Source organism: Astatotilapia calliptera, unplaced genomic scaffold (genome assembly GCF_900246225.1).
Source record: "Astatotilapia calliptera unplaced genomic scaffold, fAstCal1.2 U_scaffold_12, whole genome shotgun sequence".
Classification (NCBI taxonomy): domain Eukaryota; kingdom Metazoa; phylum Chordata; class Actinopteri; order Cichliformes; family Cichlidae; genus Astatotilapia; species Astatotilapia calliptera.
In genome coordinates, this window is record NW_020535641.1 from 488,393 (window position 1) to 508,381 (window position 19,989).

The 19,989-nt window shown below is 42.1% G+C and overlaps 1 long non-coding RNA gene and 1 pseudogene across 1 annotated transcript; one reads left to right on the forward strand and one right to left on the reverse strand.

The window, feature by feature from the left end:
* Nucleotides 1-380: 380 nt before the first annotated feature.
* On the reverse strand, nt 381-1,953 carry LOC113017415 (uncharacterized). The gene is made up of 3 exons (XR_003271476.1): nt 1,561-1,953; nt 710-874; nt 381-635 (listed from the first exon to the last, which is right to left on the reverse strand). It is a non-coding gene; the product is annotated as an uncharacterized LOC113017415 (long non-coding RNA).
* A 3,462-nt stretch (nt 1,954-5,415) lies between these two features.
* On the forward strand, nt 5,416-10,792 carry LOC113017411 (chymotrypsin-like protease CTRL-1; annotated as a pseudogene).
* The last annotated feature ends 9,197 nt before the right edge of the window (nt 10,793-19,989 follow it).

Below are 19,989 nucleotides of genomic sequence, written 5' to 3' on the forward strand. Positions count from 1 at the left end.
TGAGTAGGGTAAAATAAATACGAGCAGAGCATAGACATGTATTAATGGTTTGTCATTTTGTAGTTACCAAAAGACAAAAAAGGCATTTTAACCCTCAGCACAACATCACTACTAATACATGTCACATATTAGTGTTTTAAACAGTAATAATTAAATATATTTGCTATACTATAAATAAATATATAAATACTATAGCTACAGATAACACAACAATACATGTATTGTTTAATTAAGAAAACAGAAAGTGATAAAAAAAAAAAACATTGGAAATAGCTTCATAACAGACCAATAAAACACATTTTCATCAGCAGATGTTTGCATGTTCAGTAAAAACATTTCAACAACAAGTTTATGATTAAAATGATCAATGAACTTCAGCCTTACACTATGTAATGTACGTTTCATGTTGTACTCATGGTCCTTTGTTAGTCCAGTTTAGGATAATGTCTCTGACGTATGTATCATATCAAATATATGTCATATCAAAACAAGCCCACACCTGCAGTTGTTTCAGTTTTTGCACTGGTGTTTCCTGTCAGCTGGTCAACCTCACTCAGGCGGACATCCATATCAGCCAACCAAACGACAAGCTCCTCCCTTTGTGCTTCAAATCCCTCCCACTCTGAGAGAAGGAGCTGAAAGAGAGAGAAAAGAGTCAATTATAAAGAAGAGAGAGAAGTGAAACCCTCCTCAGGTCTGACTCGCATACCTGCAGTTGACCTGTGATGGACTCCAGTTTGGCGTTCACGTCATCCCTCGCCGATGCCAACAGCCGAGTCTGCAGGGTGCCCTGGAAGAGCTGAGTTAATGTTCGACTCCTCCTGGTCAGGCTCTCCAGCTGGATGACCCGAGGTCTCCCCTCTCACCGCTGCCTCTGAACACAGAAACACAAACTGCATCTGAAGCAGGAGGTGCAGATTTTTTGCGCTATTCTTTTCTAAATCCAGGCTAGATCACGTGGAGGTATTTGGAAAACTTTTTTGGCCAGTGGACGACTGTTGTCTTGCAGAAAGTCAAATCAAACATATGCGATACACAATTAATTCACAAGAACACATTATAAAAAATAAGTCCAGTTCTTGCCTGATTTCAAGTGAATTCTGCATCAAAACAGGGTGACAGAAGTAAAACGAGAGCACAAAGCTTCACTTTGTACAAGCCTGCTATTACAGTTCTCCTCTATGCAGACGACTTTCCTGTTTTCAAGGCACAACTTGGATCTGCTGTACGAATCTTATGGATACACACTAAATGAAACAATAGATTCTGATCCCTCATCCTAATATGGTCCCAACATAGCAACAGCAATAAAGCAAATGTTGAGGCTTCAAAATACAAAGTCCATAAACCAATGGCTGACATGGGTTTTATCATAAGGGTGATAAATATACAGATTTCCGTCTGTCTTAGAGATTTGATGTTCATTTACCTGCAGATGCACTATACGTACCTGCTCTGTGGTTTTTCACAACATTTTGCACATCACTATTTAATACAGGAAGTAGGTGAACTAAAACAAGTCATCTTTCTTTGTGAGAGGACCATATTAATGAAACAAACCTCAATGACATCATAGGGAGCCCTAAAGATGCTCCTGCTGCTTCTCTTCCTCCTCATCCAAAGCTTCCTTCTCCTTGTCCTCGCCTTCCATCCAATTGTAATTCAACCTAATTGTGTTTCTCCCCCTCCTCTTCCTCATTTTGTTGGAGCTGTGAACACAATTAATGTGAATCTGGATTAATTTGTGCAAACAAGAAAAATCTACAGCTTTTTGGTCAGAGGTGCTCTTGTGATTTAAGCCGGGTAGAGTAGATTTATGTGTTGATGCTACCTGCTTCAGCTCTGGCTGCTGAGTGATATTTACTCCCTGGCTGGATTACAAACTTTAACCATGTGCTGAACTTTGGCCCAGCGTTGATACCTCTTGTTAGTATAACGACCTCTTCTTAGCTTGTATGTGTGATGGTGGATAAATGAAATATAAAAAAAAATTAACTATATTATAAAAGAACATCTATCTTGGAAACATCAAATGACCGGAGGATAACTTGTCAACTAGTCCGAAACTAAGTTATGCAGGAACAGTCAAAGACACACCTTCTCATGTCACATTTCTATTCATTTCTATATAATTCGATTAGACAATAAAGAGTTATCTAATCTAATTATTCATTCAAAACACTTATGCATAGCTGTATTTTATACAGCTCATACAGAATTCAAAGTACAGGTTCATGTGAGTATTTAATGTACGGCTCAGATCTACAGAATTTCAGAGTTTCTAGAGCAGACACAGAGCTCACAACAGGCTTCAGGCGCCATTTTAGTGACTTTAACAATATATTAATTTTAATTTCGGTCTAGCTGACATTAGGTTATGTACGCAGCACGCAATTGAACCACATATTTTAGAAGCCAAAGGTTCAAATTAGCTAAGAGCACCTTCACTTAATTATAACAGTGGTTTGACGTCAACGGCTAAAGTATCTAGCTAATCGCTACTGTTAGCACAACATTAACAGCAAGCTACAATGACGAGTAACAAAAACAAAACAGTAATAAGGTTTTAATGAAAATGTTTTACCTCTTCCAACAGTCCCAGCATCCACAGCTTCAAAGTCCAGCAGGTACTGAAGACTGTTATCCGTTTCGCTGTCACCGTCCGTGAGTTTTTTTCCCGAAAGGTCAAGGCCCGCCGCTCGCACACTCTGTCTGCGCATGCGCATCCCAACGACTGACCCCCTCCGTTCGCTCCCGGGAGGTTATAGTATGACGTGTTCTGACGTCACTCTCTCTCTCCCTGTATTTATTTGGCTCGAAACACATATTAACAAATTGCTCAGTGATGAACAACTACTCAGATCATTTACCTAAGCAGTGTGCTTTGTCAAAACGAAGTGTGTGTTCATTACACTGACATTCTGTTCTGCAATTGTTATTTACTTGTATTTTATAATTTGACTTTACATACTGCTGGGTGGTTTGTAAAGTTTACAATAACTAGTATTATCATTATGCTATATTTTCAAAAATATATAATAATCTCAAAAGTAATGCCTTGGAGTAGAAAATAGTAATGCTTTATTAAAATTTAAAACTAAAGTACAGTATTTGAATGTGTGTATTGTGTCTACTGTTTGCAAATATTTCTAACTTTTATTTGAATATTCAGTTTCCTACCATCTTCTCTTAAAGGGTAATTGCCAGGTAATCCGCCCTCCCCCTTCGCACACACATGCACACAAAGAAAACACACAGTATAATTCACAGCCTCGTTATGGTGAATAAATATTTATGCCATTTACACCATCAAACTTAGATTGCTAAGGATGAAGAACCTTTTGTTCTTTAAAGAACCATTTGTAATAGCTGAAGAACCATCCACAAAATAAAAAGGTTCTTTGACGTATGATGGTTCTTTAAAGAACCACGAAGACTTCTGAAGAACCATTTAAGAACCATAATTTTTCTGAGTGTGGTTTGAGGTGAGAGGACAGAGGCCTGTCCTAATGTCCTCTCTCCCTGAGGACACTCCAGGGCCAAGTGCAGCAGTGGGCGACCAAAACGACAGCGATGAGGAAGAGTGAGCCCCCCACAGCATGAGGCAGCAAAGAGAGGCCGAGGAGAGCAGGGGGAGGATGGACACACTGTTTTCACTGCTAGAAAGATTAGTTCCCAAATGGGAACAATCAGCCAGACTTTCAGGGTTTCACAGCGAGCTCACCTGAAACTCTGGCTGATTGGGGCCCACACCCAGTTTCACACCTTGGCTCAGGCGATTAGAGGATCATCAGGGGGTCCTTTTGTCCCTCTGTGGGGGGAAACTCCCACTGGGTTTAAATCTGGGACTCTCCACCATTTGACCTTAGAACTGAAGAAGCTTCTCGGATGAGAGGTGAAACGTCTTCAAGCAACTTAAAGAAGTCCAGACGCTTTTCTTTGCAAGCTCCTTGGTCATTGCACAAGTTTTACACAAAGAGTAAATACAACTTGTCTTAAATTCTCTAAATATTTCATACTTTTGTCTCATCGTTCTTATTACTGCTATTCTCTGTTATCTTCTTCATATTATAACTGCACACTTCTATATGCTCATGTAAAGCTGAGGAGCACGAGCCAAAGAGGGTCATTACGGGTAAATGTGGCTGCACTGCATCAATACACACATCATATATTCAAGACTTCAGAGAAAATATTGAAAATGCTCCCAGTACAGCTTGCTGCATGTGCAGAACCAGACACTCCAGATATTTGTCAGAGGTGTGTTTGGCAGCAGCATTGCTTTGCATATTCGTTTAGTAACAAACAAAACACCAAAACCAGAGAGTCATGTGTACGCTCATCGTATCTGTCAGTCCACTTTAATAATATTATACATCTATAGTTTAATGTCAGCTTCTTTATTTCATTTAAAAACTGTTTCTCTGTGTGGACTAGCTCTGCTGCCTCCTCTAGAAGTGGGTGTTCTTGAGTAGCAGGTAATCTGCTGCTCTCCTCGTCACAGTTTGTGTTTTGCTTCCAAAACAGCTCCATGAGAGCAAAGCTGTGGGAGCTCTGGTGGACCTGCTGAGGGTGTCCTTTGGTGTGCAGTGCTGGGTGCTGGCAGTGGGTTTGGGTCACAGTGTTGAACTCCCATGAAAGAGAGCAGTGGTCAATGCCTTCTACTCGTACTATGTGACAAAAATGGCATCTGCATCACTATTTGATGACATTACAACAAAATAAATATGAGCCCTGGCTTGTTGAGCACCTTCCTGCTTTGAGTCAGACATTCTAGCCCAGGGGTGGGCAATCTCAGTCCACGAGGGCCGGTGTCCCTGCAGGTTTTAGATGTGTCCAACACAGCTGGTTTAAATGGCTAAATTAGCTCCTCGACATCTCCTGAAGTTCTCCAGAGGCCTGGTAATGAACTAATCATGTGATTCAGCTGTGTTGACCCAAGGTGAGGACAGCGGCCCTCGTGGACTGAGAGTGCCCACCCCTGTTCTAGCCCTTCTAGCACGCTCTTACCCAAAACGGTCCTTTTGCTCAGTTTCTGATTCTCAATATATCATTTTAAAGACAAGTTGCATGAAACCTGGCCAGGATGTGTTTTTTAGGATGATTTTAAAAATTCAACGAGCCCCTCTATGGTGTACAGAAAAGGAGACTGGCATATATGCCTACACTCTTTACCCTCGTAATTCTTTGGCCCCATTGGGTCCTGTTGTAATCATATATTTCAGATATACTGTAATCCTAACATTTTATAATGCTTTCCCCAAGAATACCTAATAGATCTACACCTCTGCCTTCAAAATAAGGGAAAATAGGTTTTGGAGGAAATGAGCACATGTATAGCTGGAGCTCCACCTTAGACATTTTCAGTGGTTTTAAATGCAGCCTGCTCTTACTGGTCCTTTCTGCACAGACACCATGAAGCGCACACTCAATTTAGAGGAGGCTATTGCTGCAGTTTTGCGGTCTTCTGAAAGCGAAAAAGATAGCACTAGTGGAAATCTTTCTGACAACGAAGAAGGGAAGGACTTTTTGCCAGGCTCTGAGGAGCTTTGCAGCTCATCTGAGGAGGAGGAGGAAGAGGAGGACGAGACAAGACTAAAAAATGATGAACTCATGTGGTCCCACTTGTGAGCCACAAGTCCAGGAGTCTGGCAAGAAAAAGGCCCAGATCAGGGCAAAGGCCTGTGAACTGATGGCATTTTAAAAGGAAAACTTTTTTTGGTTTGAAATGAGAAAAACACAATATTTTTAATAATGAAATAGTTTTTTAATTCTTGAAAATGAACGAGTTATGAAATATGTTAATTTTATTAATATAATAATTTTATTAATATATTTTTATGGCTACCACATGTTTTATCACTTCCTAGGGCATAAATAATTGGATTGGTTTTGTTAAATACAAACAAAGTGCTGCCACGGGCAGAAAGAGAGCTCCACTGTGTTTATCTGTAGTTCAATGAAAGGCTTCAGCTCATAGTCAGAAAATACAGTTTAGTCTTGTTTTCAGTTTTAAAACACAAACAAACATTTTCATGTGGGCGACTTTTGTTTGTCTGTGCTACTTGAACAGTAAAGTGGTGAGGATTGGGAGGGCGAGCGCTCACGGGTCCCACACTTCTGCATTTTCATTGGGGGGTGTTCTTGTGTGGTAACCTGGACCTCTCCTCATCATACTTCATCAACCTGTTGTGTTATTCAGTCAGTGTCCAGCTCTTTACCTGGCAGACACCCACCTGCTGTGCTGAAGACCCAGTTTGGAGAGCCAGCCTGCTGTGCTTAAACCCGAGTAGACATCCTGTGAGCAGAGTCGGCGTGTCATAGAAATGCATGATGTATCAAGTGTTACACCTGTAAGAGACAAGCCCCCGCATCCCAGGGAGGGAGAGGTGTCCCACCAAGGCCCAGCCAGCCCTGATCCACCCCACCCACCCACTAGTGACACACACACAGACAAAGAGATGCATGCACACACATTGAACCGCCCACCTCCTGTGGTGTTAATTTCACAGGATTATTTGTAACCTACAAAGTGTCATGTTTCTCTTAAAGTGTGCAGAACAACCAAAAACACGACAGTCACAAACTGATGAGGTCTGATTACAGTCTGTGTGGGCAATTTGCTTTCACCTGCTACTGCAGGGTCTGCTTTACAACATAAAGCACCATGAGGTGACTGTTGCTGTGATTTTGCTGTATAAATAAAATTGAACCTGCTCCAAACTTCCGTGCGTCGTGCATAACTGCAGTCAAAGAAGCACATGGACCAACGAGTCTGACCTGATTCTTTGGTGGGGCCCTGATGACTGTTAACAGGCGGAGCTCAACATACATTTCAGATAATTAAAGTCTAAGATGAGTTGAAACAGCTGCAGTTAACCATGGCTCTGCAGCAGTTTGTGTGCTGATCACTTTCTTCTGCAAAGATGAGATTTTTCTCATATTTTCTCACTGAGATTATATCAGGGTGGAAGAAGTGTGCAATGAACTAGAGGTTCAAATGTCGACTATTCTAACCCAAATGTTTCTCCTGGATACAAGGAGAGAGTCTGTTTAGTACTGATGTCATTGATTGATTGATGTCATTCAGCAGTGCTTCATGTTCACAGGATTCCACACGCTTTTATTTGATACCAACAGTTCTGTCGTTGACACAGTGTAGACATGTGGTGTTGTCATGTTTGTGAGTGTAGTGAGTTTACTGTGAGAACATCGGTGAATTATTTGAGCTAAACGTTTGACACCCAAAGCAACGACAGAGGTGACTCTGAGTTTGTCTCTGCAAAGATGTTGTTTTCTTTCTTTAAAACAAAGAAATGGGACTTAAAGATGAACTGGTAGGTTACTGACAACAGTCAGCATTAAAATGTTCTGTTTAGTATGTGATCAGTTCTCAAGTTAGACGAACTCACGGCCTTCGTCGCCTGCACTGACCTGTTTCAGTCAACCAGTAAGACGTCACAATAACCAGAACTAAAGGGTAAAGAGTTAATTACTTTAGTGACTGCTTAATAAATTAGGGCTTAATATGTTTGGTTCACAGTCTGATCATTTACAACATTAAGTGCATTAAATTATATCTCTCAGAGGACCTGCCCAGCGTCACCTGGCATGTGACTCTGCAGCAGAGCTCTGTTCGATTCATTTAGGAGGAGGAAGTCGTCCTCAGCGTGATCGTCTGATCGGTATCAAAGGAAACAGCACAAACTAGTTTCTGGCTGTTTCCAGTAAGGTTCCCCAGGCTGGGCCTCCCCATGATCATAAGGCAAACGTTTTCTTGTTAGCTGTTTTAAACACACGGAAACCTAAAGATTAACTGGCTCCCCCTAAAAATGTCCTGTTTAGTTTCTGATCAGTTCTTCAAGTTGGAAAAAACATCACTGCTTACTTTCACATGTTTTCTGTGAAGCGGTTTAACAGATTTGTCTGTTTTCTCATTTTCAGGTTGTCATTTGGATCAGCCCGGAAAGCATCCAAAGACATGTGAACCTTGTTCCTTCTGTCAGCTGTACAGTAATGACAACATGTGCACAGTGATCTCCACATTTGCTTCAGTGACACAGTGCGCTGACGTTTGGTCTTTCTTTCATCTGTGAAATGATTTTGTCAGTAAAATCTTCCACTTTTCTGACACAGAGGAGGAAGATCTGTGGATCACATGTGCACCAGAGTCTTCAGATCCTTCTTAAAATAACATCCACATGAATGCCAGCGCTCAGGATGCACTGATCAGTGTTACCTCTGTCTCTGAGTGGTTTCATGTGCTGATCTGTGTACTCGCTGTTAAACTGTGCGGTCTTTTCTTTTCTCAGCATGTGGCAGCAGGGCTGTGAACAGCAGCAGCATCACAGGAGCTCATGATGCAGCACCAGGAAGTTGGCCCTGGTTCGCTGTCATAAACCTTTTTGTTGAAGGGTCCAAATATGTTTTTGGAGGGTCTCTGATCAACGACCAGTGGGTGCTGACAACTGCATTTGCACCAACGTGAGTTACTGCTGCAAGTTCACACTTTGTTGAGGAATAATATGATGGTGAAAGTGTAATATTTATGAGCAGTAAATAATTACTAGAGATATTTTTTAAATGTTTTCTCACTTCTTTTAACATTTAAAAACGGGCGATCGTGGCTCAAGAGTTGGGAGTTCGTCTTGTAATCGGAAGGTTGCCGGTTCGAGCCCCAGCTCCAGCAGTCTCGGTCGTTGTGTCCTTGGGCGAGACACTTCACCCGTTGCCTCCTGGTGGTGGTCAGAGGGCCCGGTGGCACCAGCAGCCTCGCCTCTGTCAGTGCGCCCCAGGGCGGCTGTGGCTACGATGTAGCTGCCATCACCAGTGTGTGGATGTGTGTGTGAATGGATGTGTACAAATACAGGCCATTTAGAAACAACAAGCTGAACTGCAAAGTACAGAGTTGTCTCCACAACAATCAAACCAGATGCCACATTGATTTCATCTCATCCAAGACTATAAAGTACTTCCATAGATTTCATGGTGTTTTAGAAGAGTTCATTTGTCATAGTTGTGCTGTCAAATGAAAATATTGACCTCGTTCTGTCCATTGATGTCATAAGATGGTTAGCTTAGCATGAAAACTTTAAATGGCAAACCTGCTATTAAATACAACTACCTCTGTGAGGTCATCAATGAACACTGAAACTAAGATCAGGTGCAGCAATGCAAAGTGGGGAAAAGACTCAGTGAGGAAAAGTCGTTTGTTTTGTTTGTGTCCAGCTGTGATCAGCTGACCTCACGTCACCGTCACAGTCAGTTCAACAACATGTAAACAGATGTTACATGAGCTCTGTGGCTGATATCCACACCCTGTAAAGCTTTGATGTCTGCTAACCTTGATGCACTCTGACCACGCTCTGCACCAGTCCAACATAGAGCACCTCTGTAACCTTCACCACAGTGTTGTAAACTAACCAGTTTAACCTGCACTGACCTGTCTGATACTTTCATGCAACCTTTGGAAAACAGATTTTACCCGTCGGCCTCCATTAGCATGGTGGTCTATCTGGGCCGCAACAGCCACTCAGGTCCAAGCCCGAATGAAGTGAGTCGCACAGTGGTAAACATCACCTGCCATCCTGGATTCAACTCGTCGACTCGTGAGAACGACATTTGTCTTCTGAAGCTGTCGGCTCCTGTCAATTTCACAGACTACATTCGGCCGATCTGCTTAGCCTCACAAAACAGCACCTTCAACAATGAGACCAGCAGCTGGGCCATCGGCTTTGATGGTAAATCATAAAATATTTATTGTATTTTACAGCATTGTGTTGGAGTCTTTAGAAAAGCCTGATGTTTAAATTCTCTCCAACTAGTAATCAGCAATAACCTGCAGGAGGCAAACGTACCAATAGTGGGAAACAGTGAGTGCAAAGCCAGATATCCAGGGATCACAGACAGCATCATCTGTACTAGAGAGACAGCTTCATGTTTGGTGAGCACAAGTTTATTTCTTATAATCTGTTGTTGACAGTCACTGAGATAATCTCACCTTTAGTCACACTTTGCTTTGCTTGTTTTGCTGTAATTGACCATAAATATTAATATTCATGTTTATCAAAGGTTGTTTTTTCTAAAGCCTCTAATTTATTTGATGAAACTGATTCCTTTAAACGAGCTGCCTGAAACTTTCTGTCTGTGGAATCGTCACTTTCATTGCACCAAAGCAGCTGAAGTGGATTCACAGTGGTTCATGTTTCCTAAGTGGACAGACTGATATCCATGAAGTGTTACTGACTGTGTTATACTGGGACGATCAATTTATTTGTTACTTAATTTATTTCAGCAGTTTGTAACAAAACTACCAACAAACTGTCCTGATAACTTTCATCACTGTCTTTCCACAGCTTAGTGTTGGGGCACCACTGATGACTCAGAGTGGATCCGTCTGGCTGCAGAGTGGAGTTCTCATTGTGCCTGGATGCTCTGTAACTCCTACAACCTACACTCCTGTGTCCCAGTACCAGCAATGGATCAGCGACACAGTTACAGGGACACCACCAGGCTTTGTTACCTTCCCCTCCCCAGACAGTTCATTACAAACCACTGCTCCTCCCACCGCTGCTCCCACCACTCCTCCCACTGCTCCTCCCACTGCTCCTCCCACCGCTCCTCCCACCGCTCCTCCCACTTCCCCGACATGTGTGGGTGTGTTTTGAAGTGGTGAAAACCTGATCCACTTCACTCACTTCACCTCACTGTGTGTTCTCGTTGTGTTGCTCCATGTGTTTGCTGCAACTGTTGGAAACTAGATAAACACATTTACTCAAGTTCAAGTTCAAACATGAAGAACTTTACCTGACATGTTACTTTATAACTTTAGGAACCTTTGATTCCACCGTATTTATGGACATCAGGAGGGTTTTCTTATTAGCACAGTTATTATTTTTATGTGATTATTTTCTCCATACACAGGGTTGGGAAGGTTACTTTTAAAATGTATTCCATTACAGAATACAGAATACATGCCCCAAAATGTATTCTGTAACGTATTCTGTTACGTTACTCAATGACAGTAACGTATTCTGAATACTTTGGATTACTTAATATATTATAATGCTGTTTACAACTACATGAATGTACTATTGCTGTGTGATTTATTACTATTACTGAAGGTCCGCGACTCCGAACTGTAGTAAAGGGACCTCTGACTAATACGGCGGGGTCCCTGTCGGCTCGTAGCCGAAAAATAGCTTTACTTTGTTGTGTGGGTCGACTTTGCAGCGAGAGACAGAGAGAGGCGTTGAAAGGCTGCTCCAACGGAACTTATTGTTTTCGGAGGAAAACACGAACACGGTGTACAGTCGAGTCTTAATAGCTTACTTACAACTGGGCTCGTCAGGCTCTCTTCTTGGCTGCTGTGGTTATTATTATATTTACATGCTTCCAGCTCCCGTTTTTCCTCGACGACAACTCGTACCTTTCCACTCCCCTTTTTCTCCCTCCTCACTCACAGACCCATAACGTGTATGGCAGTCCATTCTCCCTGCAGCACGGACTACACTGCCCATGATGCTACATTCTTTAGAGCTATGCTTGTAGCATTCTGCCTGTTAGCTTAGCACAACAACAACAACAAAAAGGCGCTCTCTCACCCAGGAAACACACAGTCGCAGAGAGAGAGAGAGAGCGTCACCCTGTAACCATGGCAACCGTAACGCTGCCGCCCGGAACAACAGAACGTAGCTGTCAAACAAAACCCAAACAGTCCTGACCCGCGACAATATGAAACAGGAAAGTACCGCAGTGTAATCCATTTATTTCAACAAAGTAACTGTATTCTGAATACCACCTTTTTAAACGGTAACTGTAACGGAATACAGTTACTCATATTTTGTATTCTAAATACGTAACGGCGGCACATGTATTCCGTTACTCCCCAACACTGTCCATACATCTGTCTGCATTTGCTTTACTGTTTAACAGCTGATTGTCATTAAGAGAACAAAGCCTTCTTAAATAATTCTGAGTGAAATGTTAACATGTTGTTATCACACATTCACTCATTTCTCTTGTTTGCTCAAAATCTTAATCAATTAAAATCCTTCTAAATCTGGGATTTTTTGTGTGTCCAGGTAATTAATGCATGTGCAATTAAATATATGTTGTGATTTATTTTTTCTCACTTTCACACATTTACATATGAAGTCATATTTCTAACAGCGAGCAGGAGGCGACTCAGATTGTAAAGCAGACAGCGACACTGCTGATGATTTGCTCCGTGACCAGTTTGTGGTTTATATATTTCAGCATCTTATTTAATACAACATGATGTTATCTTTTAAGACGTGACCCACTGAAGAGGAGGAAACACAGGATCAATATCAACAGGGCTTACCTAACAACCTTAGGATTGTATTATTGTCACAGAAACCAGTCTGTAGACCAGTTTTAACCAGTTTAAGTAAATAAATAAATTATCCATCCATCCATTCGCTTCTGCTTCTGCTTTTCAGGGTCGCAGTGAGGCGCTGGAGCCTATCCCAGCTGTCATAGGGCGAGAGGCAGGGACACAGGGACAGACAACCATTCACACTCACATTCACTCGCACATTCACACCTAGTGGTAATTTGGATTATCCAATTAACCTATCCCCACAAGCTGCATGTCTTTGGACGGTGGGAGGAAGCCGGAGCACCTGAAGGGAACAAACACGGGGAGAATATGCAAACTCCACACAGAAAGACCCCGGCCTGATGGTGGAATTGAACTCAGGACCTTCTTGCTGTGTGGCAACAGTGCTAACCACCGTGCCACCGATAAAAATAAATAAATAAGTTAATTAATTAATTAAATTTTAATTATATAGCACCTTTCTAGATAGAATCACAAAGTGCTGCACATAAGATAACAAGTCATAAAAATAAAAAAGAGTATGATTTTTACCTAATAAGTAAATTTGTGACTCACCACACAATTAGATTTATACTGAATATAAAAAATTACTCATAATCAGTTGATAACAATTTGGTCAAAGTTCAACACGTAAACATATATTTAAAATTTATATTCTGTACCTTTAAAGAAGCCAACAAAGTCCTTTCATGATTCATTTTAACATTGCTGCAGCCGGGGTTTATCCAACAACACTGACTGTATCACAGGATTAAAGCATAAATCACAGGATATCAGTTTGTATACAACAACGAATGTCAGCTGACATATTCACACAGTGACTTTGTTCAAACAACTGAAACAAAACGATTAACACTGAAGTGTTTAAAACTGTTAGGATGCCTGAGTCGTTGACCCGGAGTTTTGAGTTTATTACATTATGTATCGTTTCTAGTCTTTGGTGTCTTTGTTAGAGTTCTGTCTTATGGTTTACGTCTCTGTTCCCTCTGTTGCAGTGTCTGCCTGTGAGTCTGTGTCTGTAAGTTCAGTCTGTGTTTCCTGTTTTACTTTGAAAGTCTGTGTCTCATTTTAATGTGTCTGGTTGTGCTTCCTTTGTCTCGTTAGGCCTGATTTGCCCCCAGAGTTTCATAGATCAGTATTATGGGTATGTGCAGATATATATAGCTAGTCAAGTGGGGGGTGGCAATAGTAATTCTGGACTTTATGGTAAAGATTGGGAAGAGAATTATTAATGGATTGTCTGTGTTTACAGGAGAAATGTTAGCAATTCTATTAGCAGTACAGTGGGTGAAAGATTTGAGGCCGCTGAAAACGATTATTTGTTCAGATTCAAGTGCAGCCTTGGTTTGTCTACATGTAGCCGAGTGGTAAATTAATAATAATAATTTCCATTTTAGTTAACCAGGCTACATACAGACTGGTCACTCGAAAGGTAGGTCAGATATTTTATTAGAGGTTCAGCAAACTCTTTTCAGGATACATATGATGGTCTGTCAGTAGTGTTTGTATGGGTCCCGGCTCACTGGGGTAAGGGGGAATGAAGCAGCGGACAGGTTAGCAAAGGCAGCCACTAATCATGAGATAGTTGATCTGGCGGTGAATTTTGGTCAGTGTAGAATGACCACTCGGTAGCTTTCTTGTAACGCTGCTTTATTGAACGTGTATCCAGCATGGGTATCACAGCACAACAACGTGTGTGTGGCAGCTAAGACATAGAACTGGATATAGACAGCCCCTGCCGCAAAGCAGGTCCTAGTGGCGTAAAGCCGTAAAGCCCAGTACATGACAGTCAGGAGGAAGTAAAGAGTATTATTAAGCTAGAAATGAGGGGTAGATGGCAGAAACCGTGGGAAGAAGACAGGAGGGGAAGGTGGTTATATAAAATCCAAAAGGGGGTGGGAGTGAGGAGAGCCACAAGAAGGAGTAGGCGAGAGGAGGCGGTGGTGTCAAGACTGAGATTTGGACATACGGTTTGAATTCCACACTGTTCTTGATAGGGAAGCATGCCTCGGGGAAATGTGATTATTGTGGAGAGGATGAAACTTTGGAGCATGTTATTTTGCAGTGTCAGAAATATACGGTATAGAGGAGACGGTTGGTCCAAAATCTCAGTAGCATTGCTATGAAGCTTGATCTTGTAGGGTTAGTACAGAAGGAGTCAGGGGATAAATGTTATCAGGCTTTTTTTCAGTTTTTGAGAGAAGAAGAAGAAGAAGAAGAAGAAGAAGAAGAAGAAGAAGAAGAAGAAGAATATGAAGAAGAAGAAGAAGTGTCCGTGTCGCGGACCGCGAACAAGTCCAGACGCTTTTCTTCCAAGCTCCTTAGACTACCCTTATCTACCCTCATCTTGCTGTGTGTTCTGTCTGCGTGAGCTTATTTTGTATTCTCAGTTTTGTTACCACGCGGCCTGCCTCCGGACCTCCTTCGCCTGCATCGCCACCGCTGCCCTCTGCGAGGCCTGCCTCCGGACCTCCTTCGCCTGCATCGCCACCGCTGCCCTCTGCGAGGCCAGCCTCCGGACCTCCTTCGCCTGCATCGCCACCGCTGCCCTCTGCGAGGCCAGCCTCCGGACCTCCTTCGCCTGCATCGCCACCGCTGCCCTCTGCGAGGCCTGCCTCCGGACCGACTTCGCCTGCATCGCCACCATTGCTTTTCACAGGGTCGGCCTCCTGAACTGCCCGGGTTTGGACTTTTGTGCTGTCAACCTCCAGGCCGGCCCCCTGAACTTTTTTCGGAACAGTTTTACTGGCCGCCTGTACCTTTTGTGACCCTTTTTTGTTTGGTCGTTTTGGTTTCTGGCTCTTTGTGTTTCGTTTGTTTCAAAACTGGCCTGTCTCTGGGCCTGTGGGCTGAAAACCTGTGCCAGAGTTCTGACAGGCAGGCCGATGATTTTAGAGCACACTGATGCAGTGTGCTGCAGTCTGTTCCTGTATGAAGGCTGAGGGAGTGGAACCAGCAGGTGATGGAGAAGGTCATGATGCTTTCCTCCTGAGAATCTCCTCTGTGTTGGCAGAGAATTTCAGCAGGTTGAGAGATTTAAGAAACAAAATAAAACATACAGCTCTGCTATCAATCTCAACATAAATAAGGACAGGAGAGTAAACAGCAGTGACGTTTGTAGGGTTACTGAAGTACCAGGTGACCCTAAATCCTCCCTTAGTTATGCTGCAATAGACGTAGGCTGCCGGGGATTCCCATGATGCATTGAGTTTTTCCTTTCCAGTCACCTTTCTCACTCACTATGTGTTAACAGACCTCTCTGCATTGAATCATATCTGTTATTAACCTCTGTCTCTCTTCCACAGCATGTCTTTATCCTGTCTTCCTTCTCTCACCCCAACCAATCACAGCAGATGGCCCCACCCCTCCCTGAGCCTGGTTCTGCTGGAGGTTTCTTCCTGTTAAAAGGGAGTTTTTCCTTCCCACTGTCGCCAAAGTGCTGCTCATAGGGGCTCATATGATTGTTGGGTCTTTCTCTGTATCTATGAAGCGCCTTGAGGCAACTTTTGTTGTGATTTGGCGCTATATAAATAAAATTGAATTGAGTTGCATTGATAACGAAGAAAATAACTAAACTGATGGAGTGCATAGAGGCACTTGACCCGCTGGAAAACTGCTGAGATATAGAGCGAACCTATAGTAACAACGAATAAGCCAAACCCTGTAGACAACAGCTAAACCTACAGGATTGAAAAGCCGAATTAAATATGTGAACACTGCTAAGCTGATGAGCATGTTACACATTTTCTTTTATTTTTATTTATTTGTTTTTTAGAGCAGAAGCTGCATGCTATTAAAGGCCAACACATGCAGCTGCCTGTGAGCTCAGTTTTCCCTCACACTTCTGCTCTGTTTCAGTAGCAGCATTTTTCTTTTTGTGTCCTGACTCATGTATGTTTTTTGTTTTGTTTGATTATTTTGTTGGTTTGGAAACGGATTTGTGACCATACTTGTAGATCAATGACACATAGTGATTAGGCATATGATTTACAAATGCCCAGTTTTAGAACTGTGAGCAATGCAAAGTTTAAAATATGTATATTTAAATATATAAAAAAAAAACCCTAACTCAAAAGTTTGAAATGTGTGAGATGTGTGAATTCTTTGACAAACTATCCATCCATCCATCCATTCGCTTCCGCTTATCCTTTTCAGGGTCGCGGGGGGCGCTGGAGCCTATCCCAGCTGTCATAGGGCGAAAGGCGGGGTACACCCTGGACAGGTCGCCAGTCTGTCGCAGGGCCAACACACAGGGACAGACAACCATTCACACTCACATTCACTCGCACATTCACACCTTGTGACAATTTGGATTATCCAATTAACCTATCCCCACAAGCTGCATGTCTTTCACAAACTAGAAATGATCTAAAATGCCTTAAGTGAAAATGTAGTGTTGCATCTACAGGGAAGAAAAAAGAGGAAGAAGCATTCAGTTATTTAAAAACAGGCATTACAGACAAATACAGTTTTAGCATTGCCTGACTATGATAAGCCTTTCTGCTTACATGTAGATGGAGGAGCAGGTTATATGTAAGCAGTCATACGTGCATGTGAATTGCACGCAGGCCAAGATATAAATATATACACTGACAGCCAGTATGTTTTTTCAGCAGTGCACCACTTTGCAAAAATCTGGCAGAATAGAGGAATGATTACGTCTGCTGGAAACCCAGTACATCATGGAAGTCTTTTGAAGACACTGTTAGAAGTAATAACATTGCCAAAACAGTTAGCATTATGCAAATGTGCTGCACATCAGAAAGATAAATCAGGAATAACTAGAGGCAATAACTTTGCAGATCAAGCAGCTAAGTTGGCCGCACAAAAAACTGTAGACACATTAATGTCGGCATCTATTAAGCAAATACCACTTGACGTACTTAAGGATGAACAAAAAGCAGCACCATAAAACAGAGACTCATAAAATGCAAATTAGTAAGCGGTGAACTCCTTAAACCACAGTTGGGTTTATTAATATTGCCGCAAACATTGTTGAATGTGTGTGTTTAAAACGCCATTCATGTTTATTAGAAGGTTATAAATAAAGTTTTGAGTTGCCCTAGAGGACGTATAGTAATTGACTGAGTTTGGATATATATATATATAAATATATTGAGTGGCTGGTGTGTTTTATTTTTCTATTCTACGTGTGTGCTGTGAGAATTAATAGAGGTTTCAATTGTTTTTCTTTGACTTGCTCTTTCTGGTTATGAAAGGCATGTCTGAAATACTCTTAGGAAAGCGTGTTTTGAGGTATATTTCTAACTCCTGTAACAGTGTAAGTGTGTGAACGCTGTGAGTAGAAGGTTTTGAATGATAAATAAAGGTGTGAGAGGCATTTCTTTGGTGATGCAAAGTAGAATGTGATATTTTGCCAGGCTGGGACTTAATCCAAAAGGAAAATACTGAAGAGAAACAGAGAAGAAACGGACTGTGTTTGCTGGAGAATTCAAGACAACAAAAGGACACTGAGAGATGAGGACGGGGACCAGAGGTGAAGCCGGACGAGTTCGACTGTGAGAATAGAGGGTATAATTGGATTGAAACGAAAGCCTGAACTCATGATGGTGTTTAGAGATGTTCACCAGAAAACTAAAGAGGTAAACAAAAGAAGGTAAAATAAAGAGAGAAAATAACTGACAATTACATTACTGAATGGAAAACACAGATACACAAATTGTTACATGTGAAATTATTTTTGGAAAGAATCAGAAGTGAGATCGTTTGAATCAGAACTCGGTGAAAAGATGCATGAATTGATGCAAGTGAACCAATAGACAAATCTGTCAGAGAAACAACTCTGGCAGAATGGATGGCAAAACTACTAGAAAATAGGGATATTGTTTTGAACTGCAGTGCGACGCTTCTCTAGTCCCTTGCAGGTTGAAACCAGGCGATTGGGTCCTAATACGGGTACTGAAGAGAAGAAATTGGAGCTTGCCTCGCTGGGAGGGTCCCTATCAAGTGTTATTGACCACACCCACAGGGAGACCCTCCTGGATACATCAGAGCCACCGCAAAAAGGTTGAGGTCCCGGGAAGCCCTGACACTACGAAGGAGGCACATTAGGGAAGTCTCACCCGTGTTTTGGTTGCTTAGGGGGTTTGAGGGGGGGAGTGAAGATTGGGCCCCCGTCGGGTAAGCCCGCACTCTCACCTTCCATCCGACCAACTTTAGGGTGGCCAGGTGTGGGTGTGATGGACCTATGTGCAACCATGGGAAGGGGGAACCCTCCTGGTTACCTTAACTGCAAAGCTCACCCTTACAGGACCCCAGCTGATGCCAACAGCAGCTGAGCCACAAGGCAGACTGAGAAGATGAACGCACGACAACTTCCATCTAATGGACATGACAAAAGACTAAATCTATCCGTGGAGGAAAAGTGCCTGATACAGATACGTGCTTAACAGGACCACAGAGAAAGACTGAGTGACTTGTGTAAACTGCACATCAACATCAACATCCTCATCCAGGAAGGAACGCTCTCACAATTGCTGTAATGCAACGTCGTGTAGCACTGGACATGATCCTGGCTGAGAAAGGACAATTGTGCGTCTTATTCAACACCGCGTGCTGGACCTACATACCAGATAATGTACATTCTTTAAACATGGCTTCAGATGCCATAGAGACTGTTGATCGGCGTTGGACTTTTCCTGGTTTTATTTTATTATGTTTTGCTTTTCTTTACTTGTATTATACCTTGTTTAAAGTGTAAAAATATGCAGATATTTGACTGCTGCTGTTTTAGTGTTTTCATGATGAGGCTGACTGTTTGTTCCTGTCTGACAGATGGCTGTCTAAGCTGAAAACTCTGTGAATGGAATGAAAGACCTCCACCCTGCACCCGACTGAAGAAGGACACAGTTCCTGGACTCCCTTTTTTTTTATAAGCTTTATTTTTTCATTTTTAAATTGGAAAACAAACAAAAACAAACAAACAGAAAGCTGTGTTTTGTAGAAATTAACATGGTCTGTGCCTGTTCCAATAAATGGTGCCATTCTACCTCTTCATAGAAATGGCCCAGGTCTGTTTCCCATTTTCTTTTTATAGACATTTTGTTATAGTCAGGTAACTTTTCATTGATAATGGCATATATAGAAGATGCTATTCCTTTTATTGACTTCCATGGTTTAGTGCAGAGATGGGTTTCAAGAGGACTTTCTTTTAGTATCTCGGGGAATAATCCTTTGGATTTCTCTTTGACCCGCTCTCTTATTTGTAGGAATATGAAGAAACTTTGTCCTGGGAGTTTGAATTTTTCCTTTAGTTGTTGAAAGTCAATAAATGAATCATTATTGTATAAGTCAGCAACAGTTTGAATATTTCTGTCCTACATCCCTGCAGTATCGGGTCAGCAATATGATGAGAGAGGTCAGGGTTGCCCCATAGGGGTGTCCTTCTAAGAAAAGAGATATTTATTTTCAGAAGTGAGTGGGTGACAGGGGATTTCTTTAAATCACCCTGTAATTCTTCAGCTAAGACACCTGAGTTAGAAAACACAGAGACTGCAGTCATTTCTTACACGCGTGGGCAGCAGCAAACGCACCCTGCGAACTGCGCACTTTTATTTTTATACATGTCTGTGTGTGTGTGTGTGTGTGTGTGTGTGTGTGTGTGT